At 33.3% G+C, this 26,522-nt stretch overlaps 1 protein-coding gene and 1 long non-coding RNA gene across 7 annotated transcripts in view; one reads left to right on the top strand and one right to left on the bottom strand.

The window, feature by feature from the left end:
- Positions 1-175: 175 nt before the first annotated feature.
- On the bottom strand, positions 176-26,358 carry LOC136342203 (uncharacterized). 2 transcript variants are annotated; one of them, XR_010732611.1, is made up of 3 exons: positions 26,249-26,358; positions 615-794; positions 176-322 (listed from the first exon to the last, which is right to left on the bottom strand). It is a non-coding gene; the product is annotated as an uncharacterized lncRNA (long non-coding RNA). The 2 variants fall into 2 exon arrangements; XR_010732614.1 differs by lacking the exon at positions 176-322 and having other exon boundaries at positions 399-794.
- Positions 3,522-26,522, top strand: part of LOC136342138 (sodium-coupled monocarboxylate transporter 1) — a 43,791-nt gene continuing 20,790 nt past the window's right edge. The window contains exon 1 of one of the 5 annotated variants that reach the window (XM_066287678.1): positions 3,522-3,776. The gene's annotated coding sequence lies outside the window, so the exon portion shown is untranslated. Of the gene's footprint in view, positions 3,777-18,373; positions 18,700-22,434; positions 22,593-26,034; positions 26,068-26,225; positions 26,320-26,522 lie in introns of those variants that run through there. The other 4 variants (XM_066287669.1, XM_066287688.1, XM_066287696.1 and 1 more) reach the window with 4 other exon arrangements.

Genomic DNA, 26,522 nt, shown 5'->3' with positions numbered 1-26,522 from the left:
TCTCCCGTATTTTCCCTTACATGGTAGCAATTGGTGTGTAGAACCACCTAGTAAAATTTTTTTAAATAATTTAGGAACACCCTATATTCCTTGGTAGGGAAGGCAACGGACATACGAAGCATGCTGAAGCTAACGTGGCCATGGCCAATGGTTTTCTCAATTGAAATAGGTGACTAAAGGCTTTTATCAAATTTAAATAAATCAAACCCAGGAGTAGCAATTGACAGAGTCAATTTCGCTTAGTCGAAATCAAATCAGTCACTAATGAGCCCCAAAGCCTCTTTCTTTGAACGTTGTTCAACCATTTAACATTACTTAGCTTCTGGAAAAAAGAAAGAGAAAGTCGTTTTACTAGTGATACCATATGCACTCACTTTTATATAGAATGAACCACCCAGTAAAAATAATAATTAAGACTTGTAATTTTGAGAAATTTATACTTCACAATAGAATACCATATGATCAGAGTTACAGTAAAAAAAAACAACATTTATTATTTAAGAAGTTAATAATGAGTGACTTCACCTCGTACAGCACTGCAAGCATGTACTCTTCGTGGTGTGCTTTGCAAGAAATAATCACTATCCTCCTGGGGGTATTTCATTCCATCCTACCTCAACGTCGTCCAAGTTCTTTGGAGGTCTCAGGAAATTTCTAAAAAGGCTAGTCATCATGTTCCAGAGATATTCAATAGGTGATAGGTCCGATGACTGTGCATGCCAAGGCAGCATTTCCATTTGTGCTTGCTCTAGACATCTTCGAATAATATTCTCAGTATGTGGCTTTGCATTATTCTATCGGAAAATGTCATTTGATAAAGGCTGCGCGAAGGATACTAATACTAAATAATATATGCAGGGTCATTCATGGTGAGTGTTCTATTAAAGGTTTACGGGGTTCTAATATAGCTAGAGATTTAAAATTCTGGATGTCGATGTAATAGAGTTTGTTCTGTTCAATTAAAATATTGTTATCATTGCGAGGTTATCAGATTTATGCGTAACTAACAACAACTTTGTTATTGGAAATGGCATATCTTGTATTTTATTACATTTTCGAATTATTTGGAAGATTTAAACCTTAGTTTATGTACTGTATGCTATGGCTATGATGATCCGCTTTCGAAATATAATTTTTTTTAAGCCGATTTGGCTACAAACAGCTCTAAAACGAAAAGCGTATATCTTCTCAACTATCACAGCTAAAGAGCTGAAATTTGAACTGCAGACTTTTATTAGCTGTCTGTATCTTGTAGTAATATAAATTTTTTGAATTTACACACAGTGCGTGGCAAAAATTAGTGCTATATCAGAAGGACATAAATGCCAGTGTTAAATCACAATCTTAAATAAAGCACCTTATATTTTTGGACGCCATCTGAAAAATCAATAAATTCTCTATAAAAAATTATTGTATGTTGATATAATTTTTTTCAGTCGTTTTAAGATATCTGCAAAAATTAGAATCTTTAAGAGTAAAAGGTATCACTTACCAGTTAATTTGATTAGGACGAGACTATGGGTTAGTAACGTAAAATAAACGAAATTTTAACATCTTTTATAATAAACTAGACCTACATAACACAAAGAAAATGGCCACCGTGTGCTTTGAGACATTCGTGGATTGAATTCATAATATGGATATCTGTAGTTCCGTGGGGATCATTTGAATCAAGCAGGTCACATGCTTCTCTTACCCGTTCTTTTAACTGTTGAATATTTTGCACCTCATCCCGGTATACTCCACTTTTAATGACATTCCATAAATAAACATCAAGCGGTGTAAGATCTGGTGACCGGGGTAGCCAATTCCAAGGACCCAGACGTCATATCTATCCATCTTCAAATATGAAAAGAAGTTGAGCATTCATTTTATTGGTGCAGTGAGCACTAATTGATACCAACATTTCCTATATAAATTTAATGATATATTGTGTATACAGTCGATAACTGTCGACCTCAAAATGTACCAAATATTTTCAAAAATGATATTTTTCCCTGCGATAGAGAATATTACAAAAAAAAACAATTGCTTATTTATAATGCTTCCATAGTAACCCATAGCCTGCTAATCAAAGCAACTAATAAATGGTACCTTTACTCTCAAAGGTTTTAGTTTTGAAAATATTTTAAAAACTACTGAAAGAATGGCATAAATCAATAGATAGTACAATAAATAAGTTACGATAGACAATTTATTGATCTCTCAGATGCCGTCCAAAAATATGGGGTACTCAATTTAAGGTTCTGATTTAACACTCATATTTATATCGTTTTGATATCGTACTAATTTTCCCACGCTCTGTAGGTAAATCTATACAATTTATAATACTACAAGATACAGATAACTAATAATAGTCCGTAGCGCAAATTTTGAGCTTTCCAGCTATAATAGTTGAAAAAATGTGAGCTTCTCAATTTAGAGCGGTTTGTAGCCAAATAAAAAACTATTATTTCGAAAATGGATCATCATAGCTATGACATATGATACATCAATTCGAGTTTGAATCTTCCTGGCAATTCACAAATGTAATAAATTGCAGGATGTGTCACTTAAAATAACAAAGTCGTCGCCATTTACACGTAGATCTGGCAACTTCGCAATGGTACCATATTTTAATTGAACAGATCAAACTCCATAACATCAGCATCCAAAATTCAGATCTTTAGCTATATTAAAACCCCATAAACTTTTAATAGGACACTCCCTGTGAATGACCCTGTCTATACGAGTATATTGACTAAAAAATCGAACAGTTGATAACAAAAAAAAACCATTGACGTTCTCTCTTTGTTACTAAAACTGCGATCATTTGATGGCCCATTATGAAACATTATTATGTCAAAATAGCTAGACTTAATTATTATTATTACTGGGTGGTGCCTTTCATGTGAAACTGAGTATATTTCAACATAAATGTTGGTTATTGACAAATATGGCGAGAGTTTCACATCTTCGTAGTGTACTATACCCAAGATTGATTTAGCAAAGAACGTTTAGCTTTTTTCGCTTCGAAATCGTCATCGGGACAAGAACGTTTTCGATCAAAATCTAGAGTTTCCTGATAGTATCGCAATATATCGGCTAGAAAGAACATATACCACGATAATGGATATTTTAGGACTAGCGATAAGCGTTCTGAAATTGGTGTGTAGCCCATCTAGAGAGAAAATAAGCACACGATTACTTTCGTACGATTTTTCGAGTTAAATAGTAAATCTCAGAAAAGAGAATTCCTACTAAAATATTCTCAAAGCGACATTTAGGGTACTGGGAAAAACAACGTTGTTCAGAATTCATCCTAGAAGAAAGTAAAAACAACCTGGTAAGACCACGTCATCTCGTAGAAAATGGTGATTCCATCCAATCCTAATCAACTTCATTGTTTATAAACAACACTAAACATGGGTTTAGGTTGAATGGCATTGGTAAACGGCGACGCACGTTGAAATGCGATTCTCCCACAACCTTTCCCTTTCTTAGACCGATAGCCACATTAGTAGTGTGTAAAACACTCATTATTTGTTTATACTGTAAATGACAAGCAACTAAAGTACAAGTACTTGTCCGATATACTTTAATCGGCTTCGCTAGTTTATTCGGGCAAAAGTACACCAGAAACGGCTGCCAAAACCGATTCAAAATCGGCCGGTTCGGACATCTTCTTAGTAGTAAATAGAAGTGGATAGCCTTGGGACTGTCCAATTAAAAATGTGAGAGAATCTTCTTCAAATTAATATTGACCACCATGTGATTGAGTTTACGAGGGAGACAAGGTAAGACTCATTAGACCTTTAAAACCTCCATGATAATGCAAATGAACGAATAGTTCCCATGGAGTATCGCATTGCAATATTCATGAGATCATACGATCATAGATCGTACCTTGCAGTACTAGTTACTAGTATCAGTAAAAAGTTATTAGATAGGAAGTGAGCATTGGGTGTTTATGAGATATTTATTACCGTATTAAGAGCTTCGCATTAGAAGTTAATGTGAATGTGAAAAAATTAAACATGTTAGTATGAATTATGTATTTCCCAAATAACGAAATTCTTATGTAATAAACAGCAATTAATCCAAATTATGTATTACGTATATGTACCCACGTTTTACGAATAAACATCATGCCTCGTGGCCATTGGAATCATTTGTATTTTTTAACCGCAATTTGCCTGGGATATTAAAATAATTCTTCTGTCAGAAATATACAAAAATTACTTCCACATTCAACAATAATATTTTAATGAGTATAAATTACAAATAATTAAGACCAAGTAAATCTCTCAAAATGCGGATGTTTTCATTATATGCGGTTAAATCATTATTGTTCAATTTATTGAATGTTGTTTCACGAAGTGTGACTTTGATCACTTCGTCAGTCCATCCCATCCGATTTTTTCCATTTACTAGCTATTCATGAAATAATGGAACAGCACTTTTTTAAAAATTATATGTACTTACATCTCTGCCAAAGTTAAATATGAGTCTTCAATTTTTATTGATCACGAGAACAAACGGATTAATGAAATTTGATTCAAATAATAAATACTATTAAAATATACATGTAACATATTTTTGGTATTTATTCTTTTTAATTTTTTCTATTCAAACCCATCATCTATCAGTTATTGTAATTATTTTGCGTTTTTTTGTTTCTATTTTATAAATTATTCGGTGCAATACTGCTAGAGACGATTTCCTTCTCAATCCTCTATGGATTCTATAAATTTTCAGGTAATTTGCATTTTACTGGTATTTTGGATTATCCTGAAATTTTCTTAAACGACTGAGGCTCGTAACAGTTTTAATCTATTCCCCTTTGTTTTTCAGACATTTGCATAATTTTTTTCCGATAACCTTTTTTCAATCTTTCATATTAAGCTGATTTAAGTGACAAAAGCAGATAACAGGATCTGGGACGGTTTGTCAAAATTTTCAGTCTGTAACGATGAAAGAGTCTTTTTGGCATATTTCAAAACTTGATCATCGTTATCCCGGGGTTTCGTGTTAAATTTGTAAATTTTTCGTAAATTCGAACTGCCTTTCCAAAGCCTCAAGATACTCTAAAGTCTCTAAATTTGAAATCAATTTAGGGAAATATTTGAAGTCTAAATAGTGCGTTTTCGGGTGCAAAAATGTGATGATTGAAATTCGGAAATTCCTCGAAGTTACTGAAAAATACAAATGGTTAAGTTTGCTAAAAATATCTTAAATTTTAAGCACACGCACACTTTCCGATAGTGTGCACGTTTTTCGGCCTTCAAATTCACCATTATCGATTTTTGTGTGTCACTATTTAATATAAGTTAGTCATAATTCCTGAAAATTACTTAAGATTAGTCATTGCCATTATCATTTTTGATTGTGCGCGTATATTTATTACATTATATTATATTTGTAGTTTTTCAAGATAAGATTAATTTATACAAAAGATTTGATAACAACTTCTCAATAAGCGACACAACAGCAAATATCAATATTAGCTAACATTTCCGGTTAATAATATTATCGGTGTTTTGGATTTAATAGACCTAGAGTAGTCACGTGTTTACAGAAAGCACGGAAATCAAATACCGTTTAACTGAACCCGGTATATTCTCATGTTTTTTTCCGTGTTTGTTGTTTTGATTCATAAATTATTTTGGTAATTTCAAACATTTTGATAGGTTTTCCCATATCTTGAAGCCATTGAATTCAAGTAAATTAATTTATGCATAAAAAGCCGTGTTGTTGCCATTGGTTCTTCTCTTTTATCTGCGATTTATAAGGAGCCATCCGTGATCTTAAGATCGTTTGCGGACTATCTAAATAACCACATTAGAGTTTTAGAGGCTTCGAATGAAGTAGAAAAGCGAGTTCCTAGCACAACTGGGTTATAAGAACGAAGCAATTGTAATAAATAATAATAAAATATTTAGAATCTAGTGAAATAGTGGCCTGTTAGTGGCCTATTAGCTTTGCAGCTGCGGTTGTAGATATTTGAAGGGTCAATAAATAGTATTTATGTTGCAAGTGGACATACTGGGATCATTCGGAGTTCGAGTTCGCAGCAATATTTTTCGTCAGCTTGAACAGATAGTCGGTCAGATTTTTTCAGTTCTCTTCAGGAAGAAACAGCCCGAATAAAATCGAGCTTTATCCGAAATGTCCAAACGATTCCCCAAAGTAATTCCTGGCACTTAATAGTCTTTGTAATGCCCTATTTTCAGATGTCTCTGGGTTACAGTTCCATTTACTTTAACAGTGCCATCGGACCATAAAATGCCAGCAATTTCAAACCAAATCTCGCTGATGCGGTCATAAACTCGCGTGGCGCTATCTAAAGTGCAGCCTTGCATGCTTCACCTTCATGCATTTGGGAAATTGTTTGCAAATTATTGTTTGCTTTTTGTGCATACAAAATCCCACATTTTTTCTCACGTTCTGAATAATTAGTTCACTCATTAATATCGGATTTTCATCAATTTGCACTGAAAATTATTACGAAATTGCTAACTAGTTAAATATGAATATGAAATCTAATTTGATCTGCCTTGAAATCACAAAGGCAAATAGTTTTAACGATGGAACACAGTTTTATGGCAAATTTCTTATTGTCATCAGCTACAAATAAGACTAGTATTGTTTAAGCAAACAGTGTAAAATCCGGTATAAACTAAAATTATAATTTAACTATGATTAATGATGCCTACATTGCATGTTCTTTAACCTCATATGTGCCGGTTTAATGAAAGGTATATGCACAATGCCTGTTTTTGAATGGCTAGATAAATCATTTGATATTGCGCTAAATACACAGTAAAAAATCAGTTATGTTATTGTTACATTCAAATAAATACAGGGCTGGATTTGTATGCAACAAAAAATGTCCAAATAATTGTTTTTTTTTCCTCCCTCCATTGATATAACGTTTTATGTGACTTGAAAACAAAGTGTGCAACACAGAAATGCTTTCTAATCAATACGCATTAAACATTTTATGGGTTTTAGATTGCAATAGGTATGTTCATTATCTTGAATGGGGCAAAACACTGTTCATAGTTGATCAGACAATTCAATTATAGATGAAAGTGGAAGCAATAATAATCATGTAGTGTAATTATTATCTAAAAATAGAGAATTGGGTTTTGTGTGTGTAATGAACGATGCAAGTCACTGGCTTTACCAGTGTTTTTGATGGAAAAACTTCTAGAATGTTGCGAGATTAATAATTCATTTTATAGGAGGAAATTCAACAAATATATTTTTTATATAGCTCAGGAACGTTGGGCAATGCTGTTACGTGTATATGAGGTATTGTGTGCTATAATTGTTTCCAAAATCATATTTGAATTATCATAAAATTCTGTTGTGAAATTATTGAAAGCTTGACGTCAATCCATTGTATAAATTTTGTAGTAATTCTCGAACATTTCAATTTTGCAAAGCACAAATGAGAACATTTTTAGTAGGGTTCTGTATACATATTTTCATAAGAGAATTCATTACAATAAATGGCTTTTCTTCTCACTTAACTTTGGATAGGACCTACTTACTCGTTTTTTCAGTTTTTCATTATTTTTCGTTTTTTTGTGGTATTTGTATCTGCTCAGCTTCTTGTCTTATGATTTGGTTTCATAGTTAAGCGATTTGTTCCAATTATTTGGAGCCTTGGCATTACTTACTATTTATTCCGCCAAGTGCCTATCGATTTTGGGATTTTTCTTAATAAGTTTTTAAATTTTCAGGCTTTGGAGAAGTTGTTACAGTTTTAGGGTTGTGTTTCAAATCTACTGAGGCACCCAATTATTAAGTGTATATCGGGAAACATTTCTGGAGGTTTATTAGTTATAATAAAACACATCTTTTAAAACAATTTTTTTTTGTATAATTTATACCCATCTGGAGATACACCATAATAATTCATTTATATACAATACGTCAAACCTTCTTTTCCCAGATATTTGTTGTCTTTTGTTTGCCCAAATTCCAATTATCTACAGAAAGTTCCTAGTTATTTGCTTGTTAAGCTCTCTTTGATGAATCATTGAATATGATATGGGACGATAAGGACAGTAACCCCCAGAAAGAATTTACTTTCTCAATTTAAGATTGTGCATTTGATATTGGAACATCAGTCAAAAAAAAACCAGAAATGTAATGATTTTTTAAAATTTTGCATCTAATGCAGAGCCTTACAAACATTCAACATATTGACACGAAAGTATTTTCGAAAGTTAAATATTGGATCTAGAAAACACTTTCTGCATCTAGGGCAAGAACATTCCCCATCGAGGCACTTGAGATTGTATTTCCCAAAAACTATTTTATTGGAATAGTAAATTCTCTTTATGAGTTTGAATAAACCTAGTAACTTTAGAATGCCCATAGGGCTATTAGGGAAATAATATTTAGGTCAAATTTGTTTTCTGTTCTAGTAAAGTTAGCTTAGCATAAAATGCATTACTGTATTAGTCAAAATTTCTGTCGGTCTGCTATTCAATTTTAAATTTTTATTGATTCAATTAAATTTATATTTACCGCAGTGAGGGAAATTTCGCAACGTAAAAGCAGCTATCTCAAATTGGGCACGGTTGTGTGCTTTGTTTGAGAGGTGTTTGTTGGGTTTATATAGCGCATAACGCACAACATAATGCGAAGTAAGAAAGTTGAAAGGATGAACTTCCTACCTTATGCATTATGTTAATGCGTTATGCACCATATAAGCTGCTTTTTTCTTCTTTTATCCTTCCTCCGTGTCAATGTTGGCATCTCAAATACAAAAGCCGCCGTTACATAAATTTAAGTGCCCATTTGAGGAATCAAAATTGAAGGCTTAAATTTAGAGCTCGCTTAAGTAGTTCATATGTTGCATAGGTACTTGAAATGTCTTTGGCCGGGTGTCCAGGCGACCTCTGGAGTTAGGACATTAACATGGGAAATCGGTTTTTATTTTTTTTTTGCGCCTGCCCAAATTATCTAATTGAATAACTTTTACATAGAGTTCATAGTACTCATGACCGGCCATCGTTACGAGCGTTCAGGCCGTGTTGGCTCTAAACCCCTCCAAATAAAAAAAAATTTAATGCCCCGCGTTCGAAGCGACGATTGGTGAGAGTCAAGATCAGAATTAAACAAGCATGAGGTCACCCGTAACATAAGCGTAAAAATCCCATGTCAAATAATTAAAAAAAAAAATTTAATTTAAATGCAACAAAGAAAAAGTGAAAACAAATAAATTAAACAACTACCTACATATTAAAGTTCAACGAAACAAGTAAGTGAACAAAAACGACAAACTTTAACATTGGTTGTAAAAACATTCATATCAATTGCTCAAAGAGACATTGACCATCAACCAATTTGAACAATCATGGTCTCGAACGGTTACGTGAGATATTCAAATTTGTGAAATTTGGAGATATTTTAAACCAAACTGTCTCTACTTAGCAGATTCGACAAACTGCGGAATGATCGCCGGCCTTGAATACTATGACTTCCATATAAAATGGTTTTTAATTGTATAATCCGGAAAAAAAACAAAAAATGATTTCCCATGTTAACCTCATATGTCCAGGGTTAACCTGGGCCCCGGCTTAAAACCAAACCTCTCTGTTAGCGTTAATGGAAATTTTGAACTCGCGAGGGGGCAATTGTAAAACTGAAGTTTCCGGTTTTTTAACATGCGGTACAAGTAATTGAGGCAAAACCGTAATGGACGATGGAAAAATAGTATTGCGATACTATGACCGTTGAATTACGCCATTGCTTTTCTTGGAATAAAGACAGTAAAATAAGCAATATTTCCTTTAAACATCAAGCGAGTATGAGATCACTTCATTGCTCATTTGTCAAGACATTTCGATGCTCACAAAAACAAGGAAAAATAAATGACCTTTTTTTGCATGGATTTCACGTTTTGTGTAGTTCAATTTGAATTCGGCAATCCCAGCTTCGTTCACAATAATTGGGAAATCATCCACAGCTCATTGTGTATGCCTGCAGATGAAAACTCGGAAACGTGGTCGTTTAACAAAAACTATAGAAATGCTAAAGGCTTTGTCAATCACTAAAATTTGCAGATGAGAATATACAAACAAAGATTTGAGTCTTTTCGTCATTGGCGTGGGTTAATACCAAAGTTTGCCTTTTTTCAGTCAAATATCTTCATGCATAAGAGAACTTGATTGAGGTATTAAACATAATTGACCAATTACATTATGGCGCAATTATCTTGGGCAGATTGTCGGAAACTATTAACATTACCTCCTAAGTTTGTGCTAATATCATTTATGGTGTATTGGTAATATGATTAGGTTCTAGTATTGCCGTCTAGCAAACAGATAATTACTCCGACCAATCTGAAGGAATTACCGAGTTAATAGCTATTAAACATTTTCCGGACATTTTAGTAGAGTAACTTTAACATTTGTCTGGTCTCTGGTCAACAATTTCCCTAAATGAATTGAGCTTTCCCCGAAATCCTAACATTTGAGATGAACGATAAAAATTGTTTTGAACATCTTAGAAATTTTAGATCAAACAGCATCTTTTGCCGTTCGAAGCAATCACCTCCATTTAAACTTACATTGTTGTAACGAATTACAAGTTACAACGTCAGTTCTGAAGTTCGAGATTGTACATTACAAACGACCGTTGAGTAAATCTCACCTTGCCCTGAGGTAGGTTACAGTGTATATTGACGGCGGATATTATTAAAATTCAAATGAAGACACGTGGCTAGAAGGTACTTATCTACATATCGATTAAGTCCATGTATGGAGATGACGACTATGTTGATAAATACAGCGATATAATTAGGTATTTACACCCATTAAGTAATTAGGTCACGAAGGTCCACCCTTATGGGGTTTTTTCATTTTTCCATGTTTACTAAAAATTCAATGAATAACGACGCTTTATCGATTTCCCCTCCATCATTTTGGGCAACTCTAAATTGACACGCTATCGCCCCCTTTAATCGGCCCTGAGTCAAACATTTACATTCCCAAAGGTATTAATTACAAAAACATTTCGTTCGCGATCCACATTAGGAGTACTCATGCACAATTATCATTTTTATCTCACTCAGTGATATGGATTTCTGCCATGGCCAGGAGAAATTTAATTAACCCATTTCCCGCTTGAATACCTCTCCATTGCATTGCAGTCCGCATGCATAACATTAGTGACATAGTTTGCATTTTTGATCATGTTTTAAACTAACAACGTTACATTTTGCCAGATTATTATTAAACGAATTTGCCGAAAAGTATGCCAATTATGCAGAGAGCTGGGAACACCATCATCCTGGAAGTTTCCACGGAACTTTCAATCGAAAACTTCTAATAGATAAACAAGTTTATTAGTTAGCTCCTGGTGCAAGTTTCGAAACTGCGGTGTATTAAGGGGAAAACCAGATTTTGAATTTTTAAAGCAGTGCTGAAATGAATCTGCTATTAAATCTGAGATGGATAGCTAGAACGGGTTAAAATTTGCTAAAATCAGGATTTAGCGACAGAACTCGTCATAAATTAGCAAATTTTGGCAATAATTTAAAAAAGCATTAATGCCTAAGAATATGTTTAGCATACAAATAAACCTTCTTGAATGCTAACAAGGTCTCGAATTTTATTCACTTCAGAATTATTCATTATCAGGTAGGTGATAAATAAATTTACTTTTTGTTAGGAAATTTTCAACTGCGGCCATATCGTTAGTCATTATTTCTTGTGCGATTTTCAGAATTATCTGTGGTGAAGTTTCAGTAGGAGAAGGCAGGAATTTTAACAGTGAGGTAAATATTGTAATAGCCAAAGAGACCTGCAAAGTGTGAGATAAAGTGACCCATAAAAAATAAATCGTGCAGATTTCCAAAACAACATTTGCATATAGTAAATAGTATGATTTAAAATCCAATTTACGAAAAAAGTTAAATGTGTTTTCGGTAAACACTTGGCCCACAAATAATTCTGTTGATTGTTAGAGGAAAAAGTCATATTAGGTAGTAAATCAGAAATTATAAATATACTGCCCAATACAAGACGAGAATTGGGATTTTCTTACTACCGAACAGATGAAGGAATATTTTCAAAATGTTCTAATAAACCTGAGTAAAACTGAAATAAAATTATGATCGATATAAAACACAGTGTTCTACATTTTATAACCGCAATAAGTAGTGAATCTATAAGTGTGCGAAGAAGTAGCTTCTACTGACCAGAAACATTCTATGGGTCACCCGTTAGGTATTACTGTCACAAATGGACAATTCAAACTATGAAATAAACAAAAAATGCCCATTTAATTAATAACTGTAACTTAACAATAACTTCAAATAACTAAACATTAAACGTTGTAGAAGCTATTTAAAACGTATTGCTTCATTTTCGATACCCAAACGTTCTGGTCTTTCAATCCTTCCTATAATATTATGCAAAATAACATAATTCGCATTAATTTAATCGCTTTTTCCTCTATTTTATTACATTAAATTGTTTAAATTTCTAACAGGTGCACCAAAAACAGAATTATCGAGGCTGTTTAAGTGCTAACGCTCCGTTCAAACGAAACTCAAAATTTAATACATTGAGAAGTAATCACTATATTCACATTAAAGTAAACGCCACGTTCCTATGCATTCAAATGGTGGACGCGCTCATTGGAGTATGAGCACGAATGTCGTGAGACTTCTAGTAATGAAACGGGCTGTAATGGTTGCCGCGCTCATTTTAATGTGAGCGTGAGCTTCGCTCGACTCGTCGAATGACTCGGGCTTTAATTTGTGACTGTAAGGACTGCAAGTAATTGACCTTGGTGGACAATCATTAGTTGTATTCCTACTGATTATCGGCCATTAGAATACAGTATTAGAATATGTAAAAAGTGGTTCAGTATTGTGCGTAGATGCACAATCTTGCTGAGAATAGCCACTTTCCAGTTCATCACAGCGAAGTTCATAGAAATGGAGAGAATTTCACATCAACAGCGTCCTACGGCGCTTACTGTAGTTTAACTTCCGTGTTGAAATGTACATGATGATTTCCCATGCAGGTCTGTAGTCGATGTTTTCGGAAGGTTTGATGTAAAAGTAATGTAAATAAATAATAATTAAAAATTACAGAAACAGTCGCATGGAATTGTGATCTATGGAAAAAATTTCTTTTTAGAAACGCCATCAGTAGTGAAGCTAAGGTTCATTTCCAAAAAATGTAACAAGTGAATACTTCCGAGAACAGACAAAAATTTTGGTCCTCTTATCAACTTCGTTTGAATATAACCAACATTTCATATTTTCACCATTTTTCGCAAATTTACGTTTATAATTGCATGCTATATCGTAACTACTCCGACGGAAAACTACACTTTCTGTTTTTAACAAGAAAATTAGTATATTCTTCGAATAAATCCTTAATTGAATATTAATTTACCTAATACTATACCAAAGCTATGTATTTTCGAAGAAATATGATCATTATTGTTGCATAACCAGTTAGGTTTGACAAGCAACGAATTAATTATCTTGTAAGCCAACTATTTATTTAATAAATTTATTTATGAAATTAAGAACGTCATTTAACTATCGTTTGTTTATTAATATCAGCGCATAAATTTGCATTGTTATTGCTAATATGCTAAAATTAGCTATTCTTTGAATTATAAATATTATGAAGACTTTAATTGGTTTGTAGATGTGATTAAAAATAACTTCAAAAAGAGCCTTCGAGATTGAGTATTTGAAGTAGGAACGGTGGGATGAATTTAAAATTTTGTGATTTAGTAGTTATTTTCAAATTTAAAATTTATCAATGAAATTCCAACACACTTAAATAATTTCTTGTTGACTTAAAAAAAGAGACACTGGATGGTAAACATCTGAACAGAACGGTGGAAGATAACATTCCAAATAAAAGCAATTCTCGTGATTGGCAGAGCTGTAATAGAGCAATCTCCTTGCAAAACGTTGGTGTGTATATATATCCATGGTAGTCTCTGTACATGTGAGAAGAGATTTCCAGTTTAAATGAAGCCGAAAGGGTCAACTACTAAAGCACTAAAAAAAGACACTAAATGATCTCGACAAGAACCCCTTAGCTCTAGACCACACGGGGAGGTGATGTGATTCAACCAGTGAGTAACCAGCCAGAGGTAGCCAGAGACTACCACTTATCGCATTGCGGTCCAATATTATTTGAGTTTACACTTAAAAATTATAATTAATCGTACTAAGGCTACAGCAAATGGAGATTTCTGGAATACCATTTTTTCATTCTTCTAAACACAACTTTCACCAAAATCCCAACACAGAAGCACCTCGGCGACGCCACATAATTGTATCGTCGGCAAAACCGAACGACGGAAATCACCCTGTAAGTAGCTGGCAAAGCATTTAGGGACACATGTTGGTAGGAATTTTTTTGCATGTAATCTCTCTATTGAGTACTATTATGAAACGCTCTGTATAATGGAGCGAATGAGTATAGTCTTTTATTGTAAATTTGCAGAGCACTTCTGAATTTTTACTATTTAAACATGAGAAAAATTCAATCATAACATATTGAATTTTATTATAAAACTATGATCATCATCTGCGTTATAAGAGGTATCAAAAAACTTTATATACAAAACGTGGCCGGAATTTGTCGCTCTTCAAAGTTTTGAGAGAAAAAAGACATGTTACGTGCTTCTTAAATCCCGGCGGCGCTTCCTATATTAAATGTGTAGAGCGTCTGTATACCTTATACGTTCCGGTTTAGTTTTGTAAAAAATATATTTTATGTCCGACCAGTTTCGCAAAATATGCGTGTGATTTTAGATTTGAGTGACCCTGTACGTAAAGAATTTTATCTCGATTTCTGAAAAAATGAAGTGGTCGTAAATTAAAATTAAAAACCAAATTTGAAATTCTTGAAATTTATGCTTACTGCTGCACTTGCTAAATTTAAATATATAGAGCTTTTGTAGTACCTTATGCATTCTTATTTAGATTGGTAAAATACATTTTCACTGTGCCCAACCGGTTTTGAATCCAATGTGTGGACCGCCGAGAATGAATGGCCCTGTACAGGGTGGAATCTTTCCGGTGGAATTATGAGATCTAGACTGAGAAGTTTCATGGCTGATTTAAATCACGTCATAAAATTTCACTTAGGATTCGATTCAAGGATGGGCAATCAAATTTGAAAATCTCATTGATAATGCCCCATTGCGTATAGTAGATGCTCTTTAGAATCTATATGACTACGACTCACAAAATGTTATCAAATCAAACAAGGTGATATATATACCATTTCTTGATAAATGCGGAAAAATGTGTAAAAAATGGTGCTAAATTGAACAGGGAATTCAAATTTCGGAAGATAGGGCACGAGAAAATAATTTGGAGGTAAAATTGAACTTTTTTTCTTGTAAAACAAATAGCACAAATTCGCTTACTTTTTCATTCAACCCTATCAAAACATTTTCAAAGCTTTTTTTGCATTTTATGAATAGACTTAAGTTTTTTCGTCAAAAGAATAGAAAGACCAAATGATATTTTTTTTTCTGGAAATTTAGCTCAATGGTAAACAACGAAATGATCCAACTCACAAACAATTTTATAATAAAGTGGATCAGACTAGTTCATTTCGTTCGCAGTCATATAACGGAAGACCAAAAATTCTTACTGTAAATCAGAAAGAGGAATTTTTCGTCTGAATGCTGGAGGATCCAGAGACTAACACTAGACGTATCTCTAAGACGACGGAGGTCAGCAAATAATTAATTTCTTGATCTCTATGCAAAGAGAAGCTATTTGCTTTTCCATACCATTTTACGCTTATTCAAAATTTATTGCCAAGGTATTTGCAACCCAGAATTGATTTCTGTAATTTGTTATTCTGAAAGCAACATCATGAATAATCGTTCTTTAATAAAATATTGTTCAGCGAGGAGCCTACATTTACAAGGAAAGGTATATTTAATAGGAGAAATAACGATACTTACAAAGACAGAAAATCCTTATTTAATGAGAGAACATCAGTTTCAACATGAATTTTCAAATCATATGTTGTGAAACCAGTTGAACTTCCGGCAAAACTGAATAATGAATGGTACTTAAACTTCTTGAGAAACGAGTTACCTCTAGTTTTAAAAGCTGTTCCTCTAGCCTTAAGACAATGTTTTGGTTTCATACAAGATGACAATCCTGCTCATTTCCATATACTCGTAAGGGAGTTCTTGTAAATGAATAAGAGTAAAAATCGATGAATTAGTGTGGGTATTGACAATCTATAAGCACTACAAAGCCCAAACTTAAGCTCATTGGATTTTGTTTTTTGCGGTTTTTTGAAGTTATCAGCAATTTATAATTGGGATATTACAACTGTTAGATTTATTCCCCAATATACAAAATAGAAAAATATGTTGGCACCCTCTAGAATGAAAACAAGCAAGTTTCGCATAAAGCAACTTTAACTGCATCACACTATTATTTTATCCGCTAGCGTGCTATACTCATTGGTTTACACAGGCTCCGCCTTCGGGAGTTGAGTCAATCCGTAAATGGCAAATTTCAAGTTTAATGTATTTTTGTTTTTTGAAAAAGCCTGACATTGTAAAAATATATTCAACCCGATATAACTTCCGGTTACACCAGAAACTGACTCTTGTTTCATTTTTTTATCTAGAAAATGGGAGTTTTTTTAGTGAAAGCGTTTTTTTTGTTGATAGTAAACATGGGTTTATTATGTTATTATAAAATAAACATTAAGCAATTTGATCGTGTAAAGGCGCACTGATGTAACTATTACCTACGCAGGTTAAAATAGTTTAGATTTTTTTTCGATTTATTCAAAAAGTATTAGTTTTCGGTACTTATAAAGTGTATCGTATAATATTTATTTTTCCCTACTAGTCCAACGGTCCAAAACTAATTGTAGGACACTATTTGACAAAATCACTTTTTTGAATAAAAAATCTAAATTTCAAATAATTTTTTTCAAATATCTCTCTTAATTTTTTAATTGCATGTAAATTAATTTCACTGGTAATTGCCTATAAAAACGTGTTCATTTTCCAGTAATTTAAAATTTCCTTCATCAGTTTATATCAAATTATTTTGTAAATAATTGAATTTTAGTAAATCTTAGCAAGTGTGAAAAAAGTCGTAAAAATCTAAATAAAACAAAAAAAATTTAGAATCGGTACAGTGTTATTATGAAACTTATGCTTATTATCAACAAAAAGCTCATTTTCACTGACAAAAACTACTGTGTTTCATTAAAAAAAAAAAAGGAATGGTTCAGTTTCCGATGTAACCGGAAGTCATATCAGGTTGAGAATATTTTTACCATGTCCGGTTTTTTTTCACAAAACCAAAATACAAACTTCATTAAATGCATTAAACTTGTAATTCTCCATATATAGATGGGGCCAGCTCTCAAAAGCGGACCCTATATATTCGAACATTTTACGAAGCATGCTTCCCTTATTTGCAATCAACGGTAGCTCCATTTTGTATTGATTAATTCATCCTAGCTTTCGATTAATCTCAATTGATCGAAAGAAGTAATCTATTGCAGAGTAATTAATTATCTTTCCGCGTCTAATTTACTCTTCTAGCTTTTTCTGAAACTTCCCCATTCTCTTTGTTCTCAGCCCATAAATTGAAGCCTTATTTTGGCTTAATATTTATTCAAATCGACTAAAAACAAATCAATTTTTAATGTGTCCCAACTATCACGTTTATAATTGCAGTCACGTAGAGAATGGCACTTAAAGACTTTTCACCTTGAACAAACATATCTCTTACTCCACTATATATGCGCTCCATTAACCAAATACTGAAATTATTTTTCTACATAAACAAACTAGGAAAATTAACCTTTCAGAATTGTATCCACTAAGAACGTAAACACGTCGCACGTCTATCCAAACCTAGATTTCTGACTAGACGTTCGAGGACGATGGGAAAACAAATAAACCGAAGAGGCAATAAAGAAAAACTGGATTTCCCCAACTCTCCAGTCAGTCCAGTTCCGACTGGTAAATATAGCAAGACTGCTCTATTAATAGCAAAGGTCCGTCGACATACATGACCACTAAACTGACCAGGCTATTTTCCGCCACGCCTCGTCTTTAAGTACGTAATTTCTATGTGTGTTTTTATGTCGATTGGCTGTCTATAAGCCGCAAAGGCCAGTTTGTTTTTGAAGGGAAAAAATCTTCTGAAAACGCTTTCAGAATTGTCTATAACGCGTCTAGGAGACGCACATGAATAACTAGCAGGAGGTCAAGTTTAAAAGATCGTTTGATAGCGGGTTTCGACTTTTACTCCGGCCGCGAGCGACCAATCAAATCCCTTGGCTCATCTTCCTTAAGTCAAACAAGTTCTATCTTCTTTCCCATCAGGGCGAACAAATCGCACGATTCAGCATCCAAATCAGTTTACCTGAGGCTGACCGTTTGCTCATGTGTTGGGCACGGACTTTTGATCTCGACTCGTCTTCATAAGCTTTGTTACCACTCATTGGGGGTCATTTTAGCTTCAAAGCGATAAAACACCGGAATATCATTTCATAATTCAGTGATTTCGGTTGTTAAAAAAAAATGAGGACGGATATGTTGTTTTGATTTGTGGTTCGCGAAGGACCTCGGTTCGGTGCTTAGAGAGGACTGAGGAGGTGATTGCGCGCATGCCAAACTTGATGCAGGCAAAGCCCTTTGCAGCAAAAGTCAGTGAGTATTTCAATTTTAAAGCAGTTTGAATTAAAGGAGGGTCTTGTAATATTCTGCATCGGGTTAGTTCAGGTTAGCCAAATGTTTTGAAACATTTTCGTTTGCGATGGCTTGGATTTGCGAAGAATGCGTTTTCGTTCGAGACGGTTTGGATCTAACTTTGATTGGTTGATGTTAAAGCTTTTGGTAGGTGAAAAAATATCTTTCTATTAGGGTTAGTGAAAAGTCCTGCAAATTTCAGTCAAACTAGGCAACATTTTAGCAAATACAAGGTCAATTCAGATCAACGAAGAAATCTGGGAAGCTTTCACTGAGATCAAAGTTAATAGGAGAAACCTGAAATATTTCTCTCAAAAATTATACACATTTTTCGGTTAGTCAAGAGCTATGTTAGTTTCGTATTCAAGTTAGCGAATCTGTCTAAAAAGTCCCCGCTCAGTTCAATTCACTTGAATCGCGGGTTTCCGAAAATATAGGTTAATAAGGACCTCTCTAAATTTTGGATTCAAAGGAACTTAGGTTAGTTAGAGCCCGAGTAGACCTTGAAGTAGGTCAGTTCTTTTTAGTAGTAATCATTTAAATTTTTAGTTTGGGTCAGGCAAGAATTCTAAACAATCTTTTGTCAGACCTGTTAACCTCAGCAGACCTAACTCAGAAAAAAGAGTGAAAGTTTTCATTGTGATTTGTGGTGTCTGCGATTAATTCCTTAATAATCCTGAACATTTGAGGTTGAATGCAATGTACATTAAATAACGATTAGGGAGATTTTTCATTCGCTCCCATTCCAATTAAACTAGAAACTTATTTAGTCATATCTAGTCGTTTGACCAGGTCAGGGTCAGATTAATACATAATTCGGTAAAAAATTCGATTAAGTCAGTTTCGATTATTCAAGGATCGTTTATGTTATAACAATATTAATAATTACATTAATAAATTTCAATAATTACTAGTTTAAAGCAGTTCAGAGAAATTCGGATTAACCTGTTTAACTCTTATTAGTTTAAATCTAAAAGTTTGTCACTCAGTTTGATCTTTTGTAATATTATCTAAAGTTACGATTCATTATATTTCACTATATTCCCTGATCACATCTGTTGAAGTGACTAAAAATCCAACGTCGTTCTTCAAATGACTCAATTTTAATTACTCATGAATTTCTTATGTAAGTTACTTCAGTAGTGAAAGTCTGCTCGAAAAAGATCCCTGAAAAGTTTTTGTTAAGGTCACTTGTGTTAGTTTTTTCTTAGATTAATTCGGGTTACTAAAGATTCCCATAAATTTCCACAAACTCCATATATACTCGTACATGCCTCTGCTTCTAATCCTTCCAACATGGAGATAGACGAGATGAACGGAAATTTATCACCGAAATTTAAAACTTTTTAACTATCTCTATGAAAACTCTTATATATGTGGAAAAATCCTCCTTAAAAATTGTTCGACAGTGTTAAAGTAAAAAGTTCTTAGTTTCCTGCTAGATTCTTTCAAGCGGTTCTCATTCTGATTCGACTGCTCAGCCAAGGTGAAAAGATCGATCTTGAAAAGGAATTTATCACCAATTCTCCCGCCCGTCCCTATTGATATATCTCTGTAATTTACTGTGGAAAATGTGCTTATTAAAATTAGCAAAAATTACTTATTTGAGGCCCGATTTTTCGACCTTACAATTAGAACTAACCATTAATCAAACTTTTAATAATAGAAAGTTTCCAACTTGGATCAGCTCTATTCTGCCAGTTTTCCTACCTCGACCTTTGAATCTTGCTTAAGTTTTACATATTTTCTTAAAGAACCTACCAATCTAACAAAAATCAGCAAAAGCTCCATTTGCTCTGCTAATTTTAACTTTTTACCATTTGTTCTCTAAATAGTAATATTTGCCTCATTTCCCTTTCAATATATCTAACATAATATTTTCAAATTTTTATTAGTCTGCTTGTTCCAACAAGGAATGTATGAACAAGATAAAGAGTCTATTTACTTCAAGATCTTACTCAGGTTTTTCTGTCTGAAGTAAATTTTCCAATGCCTGCATTTTAAGACGCAATTCCTCAGTAACGGCTCATGAAGCCTTGAAACAAATAGCAAACTGAAAAATAAGAAGCTCTCTCGAAGCTCTCAGTTTTCGATATGTCGCTCATAAATTATTCTTTCTATTTTAGTGTAACTTCATATACCTCCTCACTGGTATTCTTACAATTACAACGAAAACCTATAATTCTTGTATAATTGAAATCCACCTTACAATTTACTCAAAGACCAACCTGCAGCTCCAAAATGAAATAAACCCAAAAGCTTCTCTCGCCATTATTGTAATTTGCCAAATAAAAATTCATTATTCAAACAAATTTCAATAGGAAGGTACGTGCCTTGTTCGAGTATTAGAGAAATACGTCTTTAGTTGAGAATGTTATCAAATTTGTTCTATTATTATTGAAATAGACCTTAGAATCTTATGAATGCATGTCATAAATCATTGAATTTAATCCAGCACTTTCCCTATAGCGAGTGAAAGCAAAAAACGCACCTTAGGTAGGTAGCTAAGAACTTTAACAATTATTAATTATTCATTTTATTTGATATAGTTCTTACAAGAGAAATCCAACAGGGAGTATTTAATTTCATTGCGGGAATATTCCACGAAAGTTTGCTTAGGAAAAATCCTAAGTAAAGCGCCCGGAGAAGATAGAAATTCCACAATAAGGTTTTCGTACACTTGCCGAAAAATACTGGCACAAATCCAGCTTCAACGTTTATTTTTATAGGCAGTGAGATCCAAAATAAACAAAGAGGCCCATCCAAGTCAATGCTTTTTCAATCATATTTTTGGTTCGAAACTGATGGTCCTTATTCAAATCTTGCAGTATTGAGCAAAGTTTACAATTTGCACCCAAATATGATATAATATGAAACATCACTGAGACAAAAATATGTAAATACAATAACATAACAGTATGATGCTATTCTTGATGTCAAGGACGTTGAATATACGAGAAAATTGCGAACCATTGCGAATTAAATAACGGTTTTAGTTTGCACGTCTCATCAACAACCACACATATCTACAAGATGTTTTATGTCAATATCTTGATCTTCGACAAGGTTTTTTCCGATTTTAATTCAAGGAAACTGTTATGAACAAGGCATCGCATTTTTAAACCGAAAAAGGGCATGTTGTAGGTGAAGATCAGGTTTGAAGTCTGAGCACAAGTTCCAGTATGTTAAGAGAAAGATTGACGAATAATTTATTAAAGCATACAAGTAGCTTGTGTAGAAATTTTCTGGTTACCCTGTACACCGACCGACTTTAAGAATTAGGCCAGCATTGCTCTCACCAAATGCCGCAAATTAAATTATTTAAGTAGGAATGCTAATGTTTTAGAGCGGCCTAAGTAAGAGTTCTGGTTCGGCTTAAGAAATTATGCAAACATGATCCCACAACTCGCTCTGAAAAGAGAATCATAAGGCATGCAGTTTACTGTGATGTCTTTTCTACCATTCTCCAGATCCAGAAAATTGTGTCAAAAAGAGGTTTATGGTTCTGTACGTACATATATCGAGTAGCTTCGGGACTCGAAAATAACTCAGATCTCCCTTTATCCGCAGAATGAGCGCGGCTCATTTTCCGCATCAGCTGTAATGATATATGTATCTGTCGGAAATTTAGAAATTCTTAAATTTTAGTATTATGGCAATAGACTTAATAAAACGATAATGACCGGCAAACTGACAGCATTATCTAAGGATGAAGCATGGTTGAACGAAGTTACTACTAGCGCTGCTACCAATTGACCGACTGTCGGGGAATCCCTTCTGGGACTAGACGTCTTGAGAACAGAGAAGGAAAGGCGAGAGCAGAAAATAGGAAGGAGAGATATAGAAAGACAGAGGTGCGGTTGAGTAATAATAAATTAGTTAGTTTGTCTTTCTATATTTTTATAAAACAATAACATTCGTTAACTACTTCTGACATACACATTTGTCCTTTCCATGGAAAAAGACTTATTTGTCTCTACAAGAAATTATAAATATTTAATCTTAACTGTTAATCGAAAGAAAAGGGTTAATTTTCTAGACACACATAAGGGACTCACCATCCATATTACAAATAATTATAGATTTTTTAGAAAATTAATAAATTTAAAACAAAAATTTACTATCGAAGCTCGGCAATTATAATTCCCAATTTAGTTTTTTCTTCGTGATGTTACTGGGATTAGAAAATTTCCCATTTGTTATTTTACCACAATGATGTCATGCAACAAATCCGTTCCTTATTCCTGAGACTCAGTCGTAAATGACTAAAACAGTTGTGAAAAAAAGTAATTTTCTTGCAAAAAAAGACTATTCGATGACGTAACCATTTTTTCCATCTATTCAAACTTGCTCGAAATAGCTGACGCAAAATCAGTCATTGTTGTGTAAATCCCGATTTCTTGCCTGGCTCTAGCTCAACGTGATTCCCATTGTTGTTACAACAAGCCTATTACTGCATCATTCAATCCATTTACTTATCAGGCTCGGTTTGTTTAGACTAAATTAATAACCAATTGTCACCAAAGTGTAACAGTAGTCGTCAAACACAATAACATGGCTTTCCACTTGGAAAACCATCTGTTTACGCTTCCTTATCACTCACATTCAAAGACCGACAGCAGTTTGTTCCTTTTTTTTATTTGACGAATTTCTTTTCAACTTTTCTACCTCCGATGCGAATAGACTACAAAGTTTCAGTCATTAAACCACCGTGCTTTATTGAACTTAGAATGTAATATCACCTGGACCCGGCTGGACGATAAAATTACGAATTGACCGTTGTTTTTAGAGGTTCAAGGCGCAGATAAAGCATTGGTGATGCCTGGGACAAAGTAGTGTAATTTAGCTTTAGCCGAACGTACCTTGAACGGCCCTTGAAACAATGTATACGAACGATTTTTGTTGAAATACTGCCAATATTTGTTCTAAAGCGACGAGCAAAGTAGGAAAAATTCCAAGTCTGACCTATTAGGAATTGTTTACAAAGAGCTTACTTCGGAAGGATTGTTATTCTTTATTAATGAATTTTCAAGTAGCAACATACCATAGTATTGCTTAAGTAAGCTATTAGAATTTCACGGCTCATAAAATGCCACATATCTCAATATGCAAATGTGACATTTTTTTAGTTCGATTTAGTCATGAGACTGCTTTTGGTAATTAGCCAAAAAAGTTATTTAAAACGTTATGACGCAAATTATTTTCAACTCCTCATGTGGCTGTTTCGTGAACAATTTCGGTTTCTCACCAACCTTTAATCCCAGAACAGTGTACCCCGCAATTTTGTGCCTACACGTGATTGTTATGTTATTTTGAGACATATTTGATCAAATTTCACGTGTTTTCGCTTCTAGTGATAAAACAAACACTTAAAAACTGGCTAGAATAACTTATCAGCTGCATATTGTTTTTGACTGTTTGATAAAGTATTAGAAAGGGTTTTCCAGTCAAAAACATTGGATTATGACTTTCGTGTTATACATGACTCGTGGAACTATGTACTTAGAAAAAAAGTATTATAAGTATTTGATTTTGCTGTATGAATTATTTAAAAAAAAAAACAATTTTGGAATCTATAGGGAAGACTGATATCTTACTTAATTGCCTTTCTCATAAAGACTTTGCGTGCTTTATCAAGTTCTTCAAATGCCACCCCCTGCGGCATTATTTCCTGACCATTTATCTTTAAAGATCGAACACCTGATGGACTATACATGTTTATTTTCGACAAAAAAACTCTTTTCGTTCAAAAAACGGCCATGATCCATTTAAAAAAATTAGATAAGGGTCAGTTTCCGGTTTAACTAGAAGTTACGTTAGGTTGAAAATATTTTTACAATCTCAGGTTTTTCCACAAAACAAAAATCAAAACTTCTAAAACCCATTAAATTTGTACTCTTTCACATATGGATTGTGTCAGCTTCCAAAGGCAAATCCTGTGCCTCCCGAATTTATAAAAAGTTTATATAACTAGTTAAAAATGGTTTTAAAAAATGCTTATAATATTGTGGCCCAATACGCCAGTGTCTGTTAGCCAACAAAATTGAAATATTAAAAATTTTACCATCTTTGCGAGAAGTACCCCAGGAATAGTTGTTCTTGAAACCCATTTACTTGGAAGGTCTATTAAATCGCTATTTCGGTTTTCAAAACTTCGCATCTTCTAAAGTTGTTTAATTGTGCATTATCAAATTGTGAAACATTTATTGCGTAATCTAGACGTAAATTTGATTGTTTACGTCCAATATTTAGTTTATTATGTTTTTAAAATTTTATAGACTAGTGGTTATTGAGCAGACTTACTGAGGCGGACCCTTTCGATTCTTATATTTTTTTTGGAAAATTTTACTTTTTATATGAACTTTTCAGCGCGCTTTGCCAAGTCATATACTATTTCTTGACCAATGAAGATGAGCCTTTTACTGTTCATACACAATATCAAAGGTATCGTGCTACCTAAAATTTTTTAATGCAAAGACTCTATTTGCAGATTATTTTATGACTACATATTTTGTCAATTTTATTTTTCACCACGTACGTAAAGAACACAAAATTAACATTTTTTCAATTCTTCTTCTTTCAATCTCGTTCGTTCCCCACAAATATCTTTTTCATTTCACCTCTGTAATCTCCTCTTCAAGGCACAATATATTACCATTCAAAGTAGATTGATTATAATTTGTTGCGTTATTTTACAAATATTTCCATGGAATTTCTAATCGGCATTATATCTTCTACTTATATATAAGAGTTTATTAGTCTATAACGGTTTTAAGAACTCTGATGTTATTGTTGCTAATATCTGTGGCCAGTTTTAGAACTTGAATGATTTTTTTAGGAACGAATTAACACGATTAATTTCTACATTATTAGTATTAAATAACTCAGAGTACCTTTTAAACTCTATTTTTAGAGCCGAAAAATTGATGTCAATATATTTCTGCTTAGAGATTTTTTCATTTAAAAAAAGTATTTTTAAAAGTATTATTTATCACATTAAGTTGTCAGTTAATTTACTGTCTCTTAAGCTAATTCACAAAACGAAACATAAATTAAACAAAACCATTGGAAAAATTAAAGACGTCAGTCTTTGTTTGCTTTTTCGTTTTAAATATTTACCCCATTTTTTCCACCGCATTCAGTTCATGCCTACAAATCATGAGTGAAAAGCTAGACTTAACAATAATTTAATTGTTTTAAGCCTAATTACGTAAACGGTACTATCAGTACTTAAAACAAACTCGCATGTCCCAAATGTATATATTTTAATATTGAGCGGGCACCCATATAAGTAGACAAGTACCTACTATCATGAGAAGATACTAGCAGGTAAGTGTCTGCAAATTATCTAACAATTATTCTTCGAGGAATGCTTTTTTGAATTTTTTTAAAATTATTTGGGTCATTATGTATATTAATAAATCGAACCAATTTCAGATTTGAAGTGTTTTTTTTTTATTTCAATTGCACCGCAATTTCAAATTAAAGGATATATTTGAAATTTACTCACTTGGTTAACGCAATCACGTTATGTCTGTAGACGAGGAACAACTCACAATCGGACAATAAACTATTATAAGAGTGAGGGTTTAATAACGAAGTAATTTGCAGCAGGTGGTTTTATTTTTAACCATTCTTACGTGCAAAAAAATCTACCTAAATTGCATGCTATTTTTGACGCAGATTATGGTAATATTAAATAAATACCGTATTGGCATATTATTATCGTATAAGTGCCAGTAGTGGAATGTTAGTTCCTACCGGAAAGTTTCTTGTGTTTGTGT

The sequence above is a fragment of the Euwallacea fornicatus genome, chromosome 1 (genome assembly GCF_040115645.1).
Source record: "Euwallacea fornicatus isolate EFF26 chromosome 1, ASM4011564v1, whole genome shotgun sequence".
Classification (NCBI taxonomy): domain Eukaryota; kingdom Metazoa; phylum Arthropoda; class Insecta; order Coleoptera; family Curculionidae; genus Euwallacea; species Euwallacea fornicatus.
The sequence above is the reverse complement of the archived record's forward strand: the minus strand, read 5'-3'. Positions and strand labels throughout refer to the sequence as shown.